The sequence below is a fragment of the Cryptomeria japonica genome, chromosome 2 (genome assembly GCF_030272615.1).
Source record: "Cryptomeria japonica chromosome 2, Sugi_1.0, whole genome shotgun sequence".
NCBI classification, from domain to species: Eukaryota; Viridiplantae; Streptophyta; class Pinopsida; order Cupressales; family Cupressaceae; genus Cryptomeria; species Cryptomeria japonica.
This window is the reverse complement of record NC_081406.1, coordinates 73014431-73027328: the sequence shown is the minus strand read 5'-3', so window position 1 is coordinate 73027328 and position 12898 is coordinate 73014431.

The window sequence follows — 12898 nt, the reverse complement described above, 5'->3', positions numbered from 1 at the left end:
GTTTACCATGTCTGTATATATATTGTCTATATGCACGGGTGGTTCCTTGGTGTAGGACATTGCAAGTACAAGTACCGGGTAGGTATGGGGTATCGACTCCACCTGGTTTCACAGGTCTGAGTGTGCCTTATATATATATACCCGATGGGAGTGGAGGAAATAGTTGTTGTACCCTACCTTGATCGAAGTTGCACTCATGTGAGTGTTGTCAGCTGGTTGTGTTTCCCTGTATGGCTGTTATGTGTGTCATGGTGCCTTGGTTTGGTCATTTGAGAGTCGTCATTTGATCTATCTTGGTTTTGCATGTTTCCGTTTATTTAAATGGTTATTTAATTTAAATTAATGATGCTATCTTGTGTTGGCGTAATCATTTAATTATTATGCTCTATGATTATTGATTTATTAAATTGATGAATTGCTAGATTAAATGGTTAAATGGCTTAATTTATTGTTTAAAGTTGCATTGATATTTTTGTGAAATAAATAAATTGCCTCATCATTTAAAAAGGTTAAATACTTATGTTGAAGGAAGTATTTATGGAGAAAGAATTAAATAAAAGCTTCCCTTTTTATTTTTTCCATTTTGGCTTTTTTAATTTAGTCATTAGAAAGAATTATTATTTATGGGGAAAGAAATAAATCTGTTTGCCTTTTAGTTTTAAAATATTTAAATTTGATTGGATGAGAACTTTAACCTGGAAGCTTGGGTTAAAATATAGTTTTGGGAATCCATTCTAGGGATTGACGGGATGAGAAGAAGAAGATTTTGGAGAGAAAATTCTGGAAAACTTTAAACTGAAAATTCTGGAGGAGTTGGAGATTCAACCTGGTAGCAAGACCGGATTTTCTTCATCTCTTTGCTTGCTAATTGCTTCAAGGTTGGAGGTTTCCTTCTTGTTTTGAAATTTTTTTTGAAATTTTCAGTTTTCTTTTGTGTGTGGAAATTTATGCAATCTGCCTATAGATTCTTCTTGGAATGTTGAAATGGGAGAAAGATTGCCTAATATAGTTGATTTTGTGATGCTATTAGCATATGGTTGCATTCAGGAAAGGAATTGTTCACTTCTTCTTGTTGTGTGTTATTTGTTTATTAGCAAACAACTTCTTGATTTACCTCTTCTTTTGAAAGAAAGAATTTTAGTTTGGGTTTGTTGGGTGCATCCTTGTTTCTATACTATCAAGAATTGGCTAGCTATTCTTTCTAGTGTGTTTATTTCACCATCTACCTTGCTAGTAAACTCCTCTTTGAAATTTTGGAAATTGGTACTGTATGTGTGTGCCCGTGAAATAATTTTAGAAATGGAATGTCCCTTGTGGTTATTGATTTTGTGTCTTTTTGGTTTTACAATGCTTGGAGGCATGTTTCTTGTGCCTCTCTTGTGGACTTTACCACTCCCGTGATGGGCTTGCCTCATTACGTCAGTCGGTAGTGTTTCTTGCCCACTGGTAGTAGAACTACCAGTCGGTAGTACCGCTACTAGTTTGTAGCAGTGCTACCAGTTGGTAGTGGTAGCCACCGGTCGATAGGGTTGTTACCAGTGGTAGCAGCACTACTGGTAGGTAGTGTCTGTTGCCCCCAGCAATAGCACAATCAAGGGTTGGTTTGACCCCCGCTTAGCTTTTAGCCCTCATAGATCTCCAAACCGGTTAGTGCTAAGAACTTAAATTTTATAAATAGAATGTTTAAAGTGGTATTGCATGATGTAATGTGATTTCCATGTGATTTTTATTATGTGGTTAATAAATTTATCAATGAAAATTAAGGCATGAATTAGAGATTCAATTTGGTAGTTTTGGATATATTTTGAAAATGATTTAAATGCCTATTGGAATTCATGTTGTAATCGGTTGAATGTATAATGTGGATTTCATTCCTGATGGAACGTTGATTTGGGAATTGAATAATGTGATTGCTGCAAGAGTGTTTTATTTCATTTTTTCCAATCAATGATATTGCAAGTGCTAATGATGTTGATATTCTCAAAGATTGTCTGAGTGTGGACTTGATGTATTTAGCTATCCTTGCAAGTGTTTATTGTGATATTGCTTGGGGGTTGCACCCAAAGTGGTAGGTATTATGACCCAGTGAAAGTCAGATAATAACTAGTAATCTAATGAATTGATTAGGTGGGTAGTATCATAACATTAATAAAGATAATTGTACCTCGTGCATAGGTGAGTGCTAGTGCAGGGCTCATAATGTGGCGAGAAGGCCTGTAATGGCAAATAACTAGCTTGTCTTCACAAAAGGATGGTAGGGTCCGCATAAGACTTAGTTGGATCCAGAGGTTGGGAAAGGTTACCAGGATAGTGAGTTGGGACCTATGGAGGTTGTACCATGGCATCCATCTTAAGCTTGTTGGCAAATGCACACTTCAATGAGAAATTGTAGGTGATTGAAGGTTTTTTCATTGATGGAAACCTTGCAATCATAGGACATTGGCAAGACAAAGATACTGGCACTAGCACCGGCAGACTCTACACCGGCATACAGAACACCGACAGTGAAAGGAAGGATACCGACACCTTGGCTGACTTCAATTTTGTTTAAAATGTATTTTGTAATTAATTGTAAAATCATTGTAATCCGACATGGCGAGTTGTAATATGACTCATATATGTATGAGATCATTTTTTAATAGGAAGTGTGTGAAATTGGATGTGAAATAAGAAGACCTAATATGCAAAATATTGGTTAAGGGTTTATGTTGTAGCAGAGCTTAAACCAGTACTGAATCTAGCATAGCAGATGCTGATCTGAAGAAGTACAAGACATTGGATTAGTATAATCCATTTTTGTAAGTCAGTGTGACTTCTTTTGTAATTGAGCAGTGAGCTCTAGGCACTTGGCCTTCCTACATGTGCAGACTCCTATTGTAAGAGTAATATTCCCTTATTGACTAGTAAGCGAATATTGTGGGTCACAAATCCCACCGAGGTTTTTCCCACACCGGGTTTCCTTATTAAAATACTGTGTTATGGTGTGCTTCTCATGTTTTTGTTATTATTCTTAGTTACTGCATTATTCATGGTTTACCAGTATATAGTTTTAATATGCTTTTCATGTTTTAAGTCAAGTAAATTTATATACCGATTAGATATTGATTCAGCCCCCCCTCTTAGTATCTTTGGGAATCCTAACAATTGGTATCAGAGCTTGGTCCTCTATTTTTAGAAGCCTAATAGCTTGAGGAAGAATGTGTCACTGGTAGAGATGGAAAACTTGAGAAAGCAATTGGAAACAACTCTTATAGACTATGATGCAAAAAAAGTGAAGAATATAAAACTTGAGGATGATCTGAAAACTACTCAGGATATTATTCAAGCACTTGAAGAGAATTTTACTATTGCAAGGAACAAGAGGAGAGAACTTTGTGAAAAGATGCAGAATGAGTAAAATGAAAAGGAAACTCTTAATGATTTGGTAAACAAGCTAAGACAAGAAATCAATACAACAAAGAATGAGATGCAAGATATGACTATGAGATTCCGTAAAGAAATTGAAGATAGAAAGAAGAATGAAGAAGACTTGGTTAGAAGACTAAATGATGCTGGAAATGAAAACACAAGAATCAGTCATGAAAATGATATGTTGAAGACAGATCTTATGCACACACAAAATGACAGAACTGAACTCATGAGATAGAAAGGAATCTTGGAGAATGAACTGACTACTGCAAATCAACACAAGGAGAAATTCAAGAAAAGTTCAGAAGAACTTGGTGACATGCTAAAGAATCAGAAACCTAATGGTGATACAAATGGCCTTGGCTTTGAAGTTGGTGAAAGCTTCGGTACTGCAAACAATCATGATCATAGCAAATCGGTAAGACAACCTACTGCTTACAAATTTAATGGCAAATGCTTTAACTGTAGCAAGTATGGTCATAGAGAAAATCAATGTAGATCTAGAAATTATCAGAATAATAATACACCCACCGGTCAATGTTCTAAATGCAACAAAGTTGGTCATAATTTAGAGAATTGCAGAATGAATGTAAGATGTTATATTTGTGGAAGATTTGGACACTTATCTAATCAATGTAGAACACATACAGGCATAGGATATGGGAAAACTATTTAGAAGAACAATGTGACTTGTTATGCCTGTAACAAAATTGGACATATTGCAAAATTTTGTAGAAGTAAGGCATCACCAGCAAATAACAAAGGTCCTAGTTTGAAAGGTAAATAAAAGGTTGAAGAGGTAAAGCAAGAATTCTCAAAACAATGGATCAGAAAGTCAGATTTGAATGTTGATGGGAATACTCCTCCACTGGTAGAATAGAGTAACACTCCACTAGCAAGAGACTCTTCATCTAACTGAAGAAAAATCCTTTGGGGGTTTAGCAACAAAATGAAAAACTTGCTATTATTCCCTCGATTGATGGTGAGAAGTTGAAATTGCTTCTATACTGACAGATGAATTAAGTTGTGACTTAACTAGAAAGCATTAAATATGGTAGTTGGAGAAAATAACATTATAAAGAAAGTGTTTTGGCTCCTTTTTCATTCACCAAGAATTCAAATCTTTGAGAGCGCGAAAATTATCGAGCAAAGGCATTCTAAGCGAAGAAATGAAGCAATCCACCAAAGCATTCATCCATAAGGAAGATTAAGGTATTTATAGCTATGGCATCTTCATCCACTTCTGAATTTATTGAAAACCCTACTGTTGTTGAGGCTATTAAGCACCCTAGACCCATTTTCAAACTGGTTCCTAAAATTGCAAAGAAAGATAATAGCATAGGTGCATTTTCTCAAATTCCTAAGGGAGTAGTATATGCTGAAGACCCTAGGATGTATATACATTGTCATATTGAGGAACTAGGTGATGATGAGATTAAGAATATGTATGTCTATGATTTGTGATGAATCTGGAAATGTCAAGCCGAAAAACAAAATAGTGGAAACCCTATGTTTTACTAAAATTCTTAGTATCCCAGATTTTCCCAAGGATATCATAAGGATTGTGTTAAGCAGAGTACATGGTGAATTTTTCTAGTTAAACTCAATTCATAAAATCACAAAAGAAGCCATAAAAGTTGTAACAGGATTACCTTCCATTAGTAAAAGACTTGACAAAACAAGGAAGGTCTCAAATGACACAATGACAAACCTAACTGGTGCAACATTTGATAAAAGGTCTTTAAGGGTAAATGATGTAAAAGACATTAATGTCAGATTTATCAGTATGATCTTAGGTTATAAGGCTACACATGCAAATAAGTTAAATTTAGTTTCTAGCCTATGTATCAAAAGTGCCTATGATATGGTCAATGATAACGCAAGAATAGATATATGTGAATGGCTTAAAGATGAGTTGATAGACAATTTGGGAAAGGTTAAAGGAGATAAGAAAGGAACATTCAGATTCAGAAACTTACTTGTTTGTTTGATGTTGTACATAACCAAACAAGGACCCGATATTGGTGCTAGAGAGTTTGGCTTTGACATCTCGGTAGGAAAACACCTGTTAGATTTACTAAGAAATATGGGAGAGAATAGGGAGAAAAACCTAAATGAGTATTTTCAAGCATTGAAGGCTCAAATGAAAACTAGAGTAAGATTGTCACAAGCTATTGTGGATAAGTATCAGAAAGAAATCTATTTTGTGATCAAGAAAGATGAAATTTGGATGGAGGCAGTTATCCCTAGAACTATTTGGGTAACTGAAATGGGCTATGAAACAGATGACAACATCATAGTGTTAGTGAATAGATTTGCTCTTTGTTTTTAAATGATTAATATTAAACTCTGTTACCTTATTCTAAGAACAAATGATTCACTGGACAGTTGGGTAAGCGTTGTTCAAATCACTTCCCTCTGAATTTTGCATAGGTACAGCTCCCTATCTCAGTTTTTCATGGAATGTTTTTTTTTTATATATCTGAATGAAAGCTTTTAACCCAAAAGTGTGTAAGGCCGCCTATTTCATTCTTGGATGAAAGGCTAAAATTTTTCACATGTCTCACAAACAATGAAAGCTATTTTCCTTAATTTTTCAATGCATGTAACTATAGCAACTGAAACAAAGTTCAATATATTTTTTCCACCTAAACTAATAAAAAATGAACAGATTTAAGGAAAAATAAATCTACCCTCAATCATGAATCTTTTCTAAAGTAAACAACACATTCAAAGGAAAGAACATCAGAGGAATAATGAATTACTGTAATGGAATGATCATTACTGTTACTTGATCAGATGAACATATGCAAAGACATGTTATCTATTCGGATTCAAAATACTTAGATTTTCCTTCTCCCAAAAACAATATGATCAGATTTCATATATATATCCTTATGCAACAATGATACAAAAATACATCTACCAATCTTTTTCCATCACAGGTCTCAAAAATCTGATTCTTCCTTTGATTAAAATAGAAAATGCCAAAACAAAAACTTGAGTCGAAGCTCACAAAATTTGTTACTAAAATCTAACCCTTCTACCATCTACTTTACTTAATTTATAGTCTAAACGGGGGACATCTCCCTGAAAACTCGACCACTCCTGGGTAAAACAATTACGAAACCAATAAGAAATATTTTGGGACAGATGTCTCGAAGTCTTTGCATAACCATGAGAAATTATAAAAATAAAGGAAAATAGTCCTAAATTGATGCATTATGTCATATTCCATCATTATCATCCTCTCCGCTTTCGCGGGTGCCATGAGCAGTTGTAAGTTCTTGAACAATGGATTGGCTCAGAAATTTCATTGCATTGAGTTTTTCCTTTGCCACCTCTTTATTCTACCTATGTTGCACCATCTTCTTTGAGTGTTTCGGTAGCTGATCATTCCCAATGAAAATCAGAGACTCAATCCTAGCCACCTTGGTTATATCTTTCAGCGTGAAGCTACCCTTGGCTCTGATCTTCTCCATGTTCAACCAGAAAGATTTGATTGCTTCCTATGTGCTTAAGCCACAAATTCCTAACTCCCAGTCATGATCAGGATTAACCACCTTATTATCCTTGACTATACTACTTTGCAGATCCTAGAGTTCATAAACAAAGGTCCTTGCATCTATAAACACAGACTTGAAGGTAAGCACTCACCACATTATAGTTTTCTTCAGCACAAAAAGCTGACATTCATCGGCCACCAGCTTAATTGAGCATTCTATTAGAAGCCTGGTAGCTCCATATTCTTCTATTTTGGCAAACAGAGGTAGGACATTTTGCCATTTGTGCTCTTCTTTCTCCCATGACACAAGCTGGTTTTGGATTTCAGAAATAAGGCTCTGTATTTCATCACATAATTTTTGGGAGTCAGTAATGTACTTCTCACTATCTTTGATTATTTGTTCAATCCATTTCTCCACCACTTCAGCAATGCTCTTAGCCCGTTGAACTTGGTTCATTAACTTCTTGTTTTCCAGAGAACTTGGGTCGAAGTTCTCAGTAGCATGAGATATTGGAATCGCTCCAAGGCAACCAATACTATCGATGAATTGAGCCAAAACACTTATGTGTCATTTTAGTTCTCTTTTCTCTCATCCATCCTTCTCTGACCTGGTAAGCATTTTCTTTGTTGACACTTGGAAAAAATGGTTGTCTGTATCTCTACTCATTTTTCCCAACTCCACCTTTGTGATCTCAAAATCATCAGGACCAGCCTCTCTGTTTTCATCTTTTGGTTTGTACGAGGCAATTTCAGCCATCCATTTTCTAGTTTCTTCATCATTGTTCAGGTGAGTAGCGGTCTTGAACCTTTTCAGCTTTGGATTCTTCTTTGTGTACTTAGCAACCATTTCCTAAATCAGAATGGTCACAGGAAGAAATCTCCTTTTCTTGTTCACTAAGGTTGTCAACCATTTAGGGGTCACAATGGAATGAGTAGCTCCTTCTATCATCTTTGGCAATGGCATCATAGCCACAGTCACTGTTTTGGAGTCTAGGGCACTAGCAACTTCACCATCCAAATCTTCAATTTCAAAAATATGAGCCTCGAGCATAGCATCCTTTACTCCCATATCCTTGACCTGATCCATCTTCCTTTAGGAGGCACTTCGTGATCAAGTATGCTGAGGGGTACTAAAATCCAAAGTTGGACTAGACCTGTGTCTAAGCTGGGGTGACTTGGTATCCTTACCTTCACAGTTGTACAATTGGATGACGGCTAGCAACAAGAAAGACTCCTATCCAGGGATAACATATACAAAGATCCAGCAGCAAGTAACAAATGCAGAGTACAAATAATTTTCATACCTTATTGGGAAAGGTAATGATACAGATACATTAAATGCAATAATTTCACAATTTCAGCCTGGATGTGGCAAGTTGTTGGATTAGACCTCACATGCATGCATTGAATGCATGGCGGCGTTCTTTAAGAAACTACCAGTTCCTAAAATGATTACTTACTTCAAAAAAGCCAAAGAATGACATCACTTTAGATATGGTTTTGCCTCTCCATATTTAGCAATGAATGCACTTTTCAAAACATTAGAACCCGTGGGACCCACCAATATTGAACACATATGAACATCCTGAACTGACTTCTTGAGTGTTCAAGTAGTTCAAGATGTACGCCGCGTCAAACTATTGATCACTTGTTGTGTTGAACATGTTGAACATATTTGAACCCCTTGAACTCAGTTCAATAAGTTCAACACAAATGCTATATCACTGAATAGGAAAACTTTTGGAAGAGCCGCTGCAAAACACTTAGAGAAAATGTTAGTATGAAAAACATTTTCCGAACACCTTGGAACCTATGGAACCTAAATGAACCTGTTGAACCCAGTTCAAAATGGTTCGACATGTTCACAGAGTTCAATCAATTGTCTAAACTTGACTTAAATGACTAGAAAAAGGATTTGAAGATGCATTAAGGACTTGAACCAAGGTAATATAGCACGAATTAGGACTCCAACATAAAAATGGAAAAGATGACCCACTCTTGCCATGAGGAATAAATGACGTGGTAACACATAGAAACTTATGCAAAAGCCCTCCTTAAAGCTCCAAAGGAACTGGAAGAGAAAGTGTTTGGTAGTGCTGAAACAATAGAAAGTACTATTCAATCTAGGAAAAGCGTTAAGAAAGTTGAAGCAACTGTAAGAAAAGGAACCCGGTAGGCAAAGGCAATCAAGGAAGATGTTTTGAGACAAACTGGTATAAGTGAAAGTGAGTTGGAAGCACCTCAACTGGAAACTCATCTTTCACTAGTTGGAACTTCTTCTGAGAGTGATATATTGGCAGTATTTAAAAGGGTGGAAAGGAAAAGAAAACCCCCACCAATACCCTCTCCTACACCAAAAAGAACCAGACAAAAACCACAGGTAGTAAGGCCTCCAACAAAGAAAATGACTCCTAAGAAGAAGAAGGTGAAACAAACTATTTCTCCTCTAGACAAACTTCTTAGCAAAATTATAGAGGATGGTAAACTAAAGAACATAAACAAAATATACAATACACTATCACCTGATGATAAGGAAAGCATAGAGAATAGCATAATTCTACACTTAGATATATACAAGAAATTTTTGATGCAAATTGTTGATGAAATTCCAAATGATTTGTATAGGAGACTTGAAGCTAGATGATTAGCCATTGTTGAACTGGATAAAAAGATTAAGATTGAAAAATTATTGGTAGTGCATCCAGTTAACTCACTTGATGAAATAGACAAATTAATTAGTGAGGCTAACCGGACAGTATTTTCTACTACTCACTGGCATGTAGAACTAATGGTTGGTAGAGTAAATGAAGTATCTGAGGAAACAGCAAACGGATGGGATATATTCTTTGTGGAAAAAGAAAAAGAGGAAGAATTACTTAGGCCAAAAACTATCAAAGTATATCAAAAGAACATAGATAAGGGAAAAGGTAAGGTAGGTGGACCACCAAGCCTGAAAATAACTGACAATGTGCCCCCACCTCTTTTAGATACTCCAATGGTAGACACTACTGACAAACAACCGGCCACAGAGAGTATGGAAACTCTGATAGAGGATACAAATCCTAATTCTAAAAATTTTGTATACGTTAAATGTAGACACACAGGAAGTTAATGTTGTGGTTGACAAAGAAACCACTGAGGACAAGGTGAAAAATGTGACTACTAAGTCACCGGATACAGAGGTTGAGATGAACATAGAAAAACCTACACAAATAGAGCAACCGATAGAGGATATCACAAAGAAACCAGTAGATACAATAGAAAAACCATCTGAAGAACCATCAAAAGAGAGTTTAGAGGTGCAAACTAAGATTACATCTGAGAAAGCGATAGTTAAAATCTTTGAGAAACCCTTTGAGACATAGATGGAGAAACCAAAACAAGTACAGGTTGAAGCACATGTTCAGACAGACACAGTGCCACCGGCCCAAACTGAAAATCAAAAACCTTTGTTTGCAAAAATGCAAACATAGACTGACCTACCAGAGGTCGAATCAAGTAAAGTAAATACCACAACCGGTAGCATGGCTATTATAAAGACTGTTGGACAAACATCTAGTACATCTATGGCAGAACTCAGACCTGTAAATATAACAAAGTTCTTGTTAGATTCAATAAAGAAGATCACAGAATGTAATGCACAAGCCTATAAGGCTATTTATGATACAATTCCAATTCTTAAATTGATTGCACCAAAGTGCACAGTTGATAATAAGGATTCTTTAGGACAACTAGACACATTGTCTAAGTTCATCACCAGTAACTTATTGACTATTGATCAAATAAATGAGGATACATTTAAGGAAAGCATGATAAAGGGAAAAGAGAAATTCTTTGAGGATATTGTAAATAAGAACAAGGAGAAAATGGATACTCTATTACCAGAACTTGGAGAAATAACTCTTGACTCCAAGAAACTGTACAGGGACACCTGTAAAACAAATATTTTGAAAGAGGATCTTGACAAGGAGATCAACAAAGTGCAAGATAAGATAAACAATATTGCTGACAATCTGATAGGTGCATCGGATTCATTTTTGGAGTTAGAGAAGAAGATTGTAGAGAAGAAGAGAAAATCAAGAAGTTAGAAAATGACAAATAGGGAATAAAGGATAAAGAAAAGGACTTGAAATGCAGACTTAGTCCAAGACTTGAATACCTTATTTCTTTCAGAAAAGAAATATCTAAGGCTCTAGTTCCTGGACTGAAGACACCAGAAGAGAAAATGCACATACTCACCGGTACTGAAGAGAACTCAAGAGGCAATAAACAACAGCAAAACATTCAGTAATGGTATAAATTTGATCTTGATAGATATATTTCAAATTGTAACCCACCAGTTACAAGAATCCAGGTAGGACTCCACTGACACCAAATAACAACCTTTTTCATTGATGTCAAAGGGGGAGTAGTGGGATGAGAAAAATGGTTAGAAGAAAGGACATCATCTGCTCAGGGGGAGCATACATTTTTTTTGGCACACAGTTTTGGTAAGACAATTTTGGCAAACTATTTTTGGATATCACTTTGGACACTTTTGATTTTTCTCATGAGTGTTGCCATCAATGCCAAAGGGGGAGATTGTTGGCAAATGTACACTCCAATGAGAAATTGTATGTGATTGAAGGCTTTGTCATTGATGGCAACCTTGCAATCATAGGACATGGGCAAGACAAAGATACCGGCACCAGCACCGACAGACTCTACACCGACAAACAGAACACCGACAGTGAAAGGAAGGATACCAACACCTTGGCTGACTTCAATTTTGTTTAAAATGTATTTTCTAATTAATTGTAAAATCATTGTAAGTAGACATGGTGAGTTGTAATATGACTCATATATGTATGAGATCATTTTTTAATAGGAAGTGTGTGAAATAGGATGTGAAATAAGAAGACCTTATATGCGAAATATTTGTTAAGGGTTTATGTTGTAGCAATGCTTAAACCGGTACTGAATCTGGCATAGCAGATGCTGATTTGAAGCAGTACAAGACATTGGATTAGTATAATCCATTTTTGTACGTCAGTGTGACTTCTTTTGTAATTGAGCAGTGAGCTCTAGGCACTTGGCCTTCCTGCATGTGTAGGCCCCTATTGTAAGAGTAATATTCCCTTATTGGCTAGTAAGCAGATATTGTGGGTCACAAATCCCACCGAGGTTTTTCCCACACAGGGTTTCCTCATTAAAATATTGTGTTATGGTGTGCTTCTCATGTTTTTGTTATTATTCTTAGTTACTGCATTATTTCTGGTTTACTGGTACACTATTTTAATATGCTTTTCATGTTTTAAGTCAAGTAAATTTATATACTGGTTAGATACTGATTCATCCCCCCCTCTCAGTATCTTTGGGAATCCTAACAAAGCTATTCGATGACAATCTCATTTGGTTCACTTGTGTTTTGTGATGTCAGTTCACTTGTGTTTGTGAAGTTGAGTCACCTGGATTCTTGTGGAGTCTTTTGTGATGTCATGGAGTCATATTGTTTTGTCGACCATGTCATGCTTATGCTTGTTTAAGGGTCCTCAGCTATCTCCTAGCACAGTGGGGTGATTCCATTTGGGAATTACATGGTCAAGTGGTAGTGCCACTTCCCATTGGATGTTTGGATTTGTACCTTCATGTGAGGATTGACTTCACAGGTGTTCTTGTGGTTCGTGGCTCATGCTTCATCTCATGTTTTGAAGATTATTGGTATCATTGTATCATTGTAATATTGATCTTATGTAACCTTGTAATTGGATGAGATCTATCCTTTATGTTTATTGAGAAGATATGTATTAGAAGAGAGATGTAATCCTATGTTTGGATGTTTTTATCAGTTTCCTTGATGATGTTAGTAAATGCTTATTGAAGTGGAAATTATGTTATATCCTTTCAATCCTTCTATGATGAATCTTTATTTGCTTATGGCTTCTTGTGATCATTGAGTTAATGATGCATATGTGGATTTATGATTTTGTGAAATTTATGCCTAAA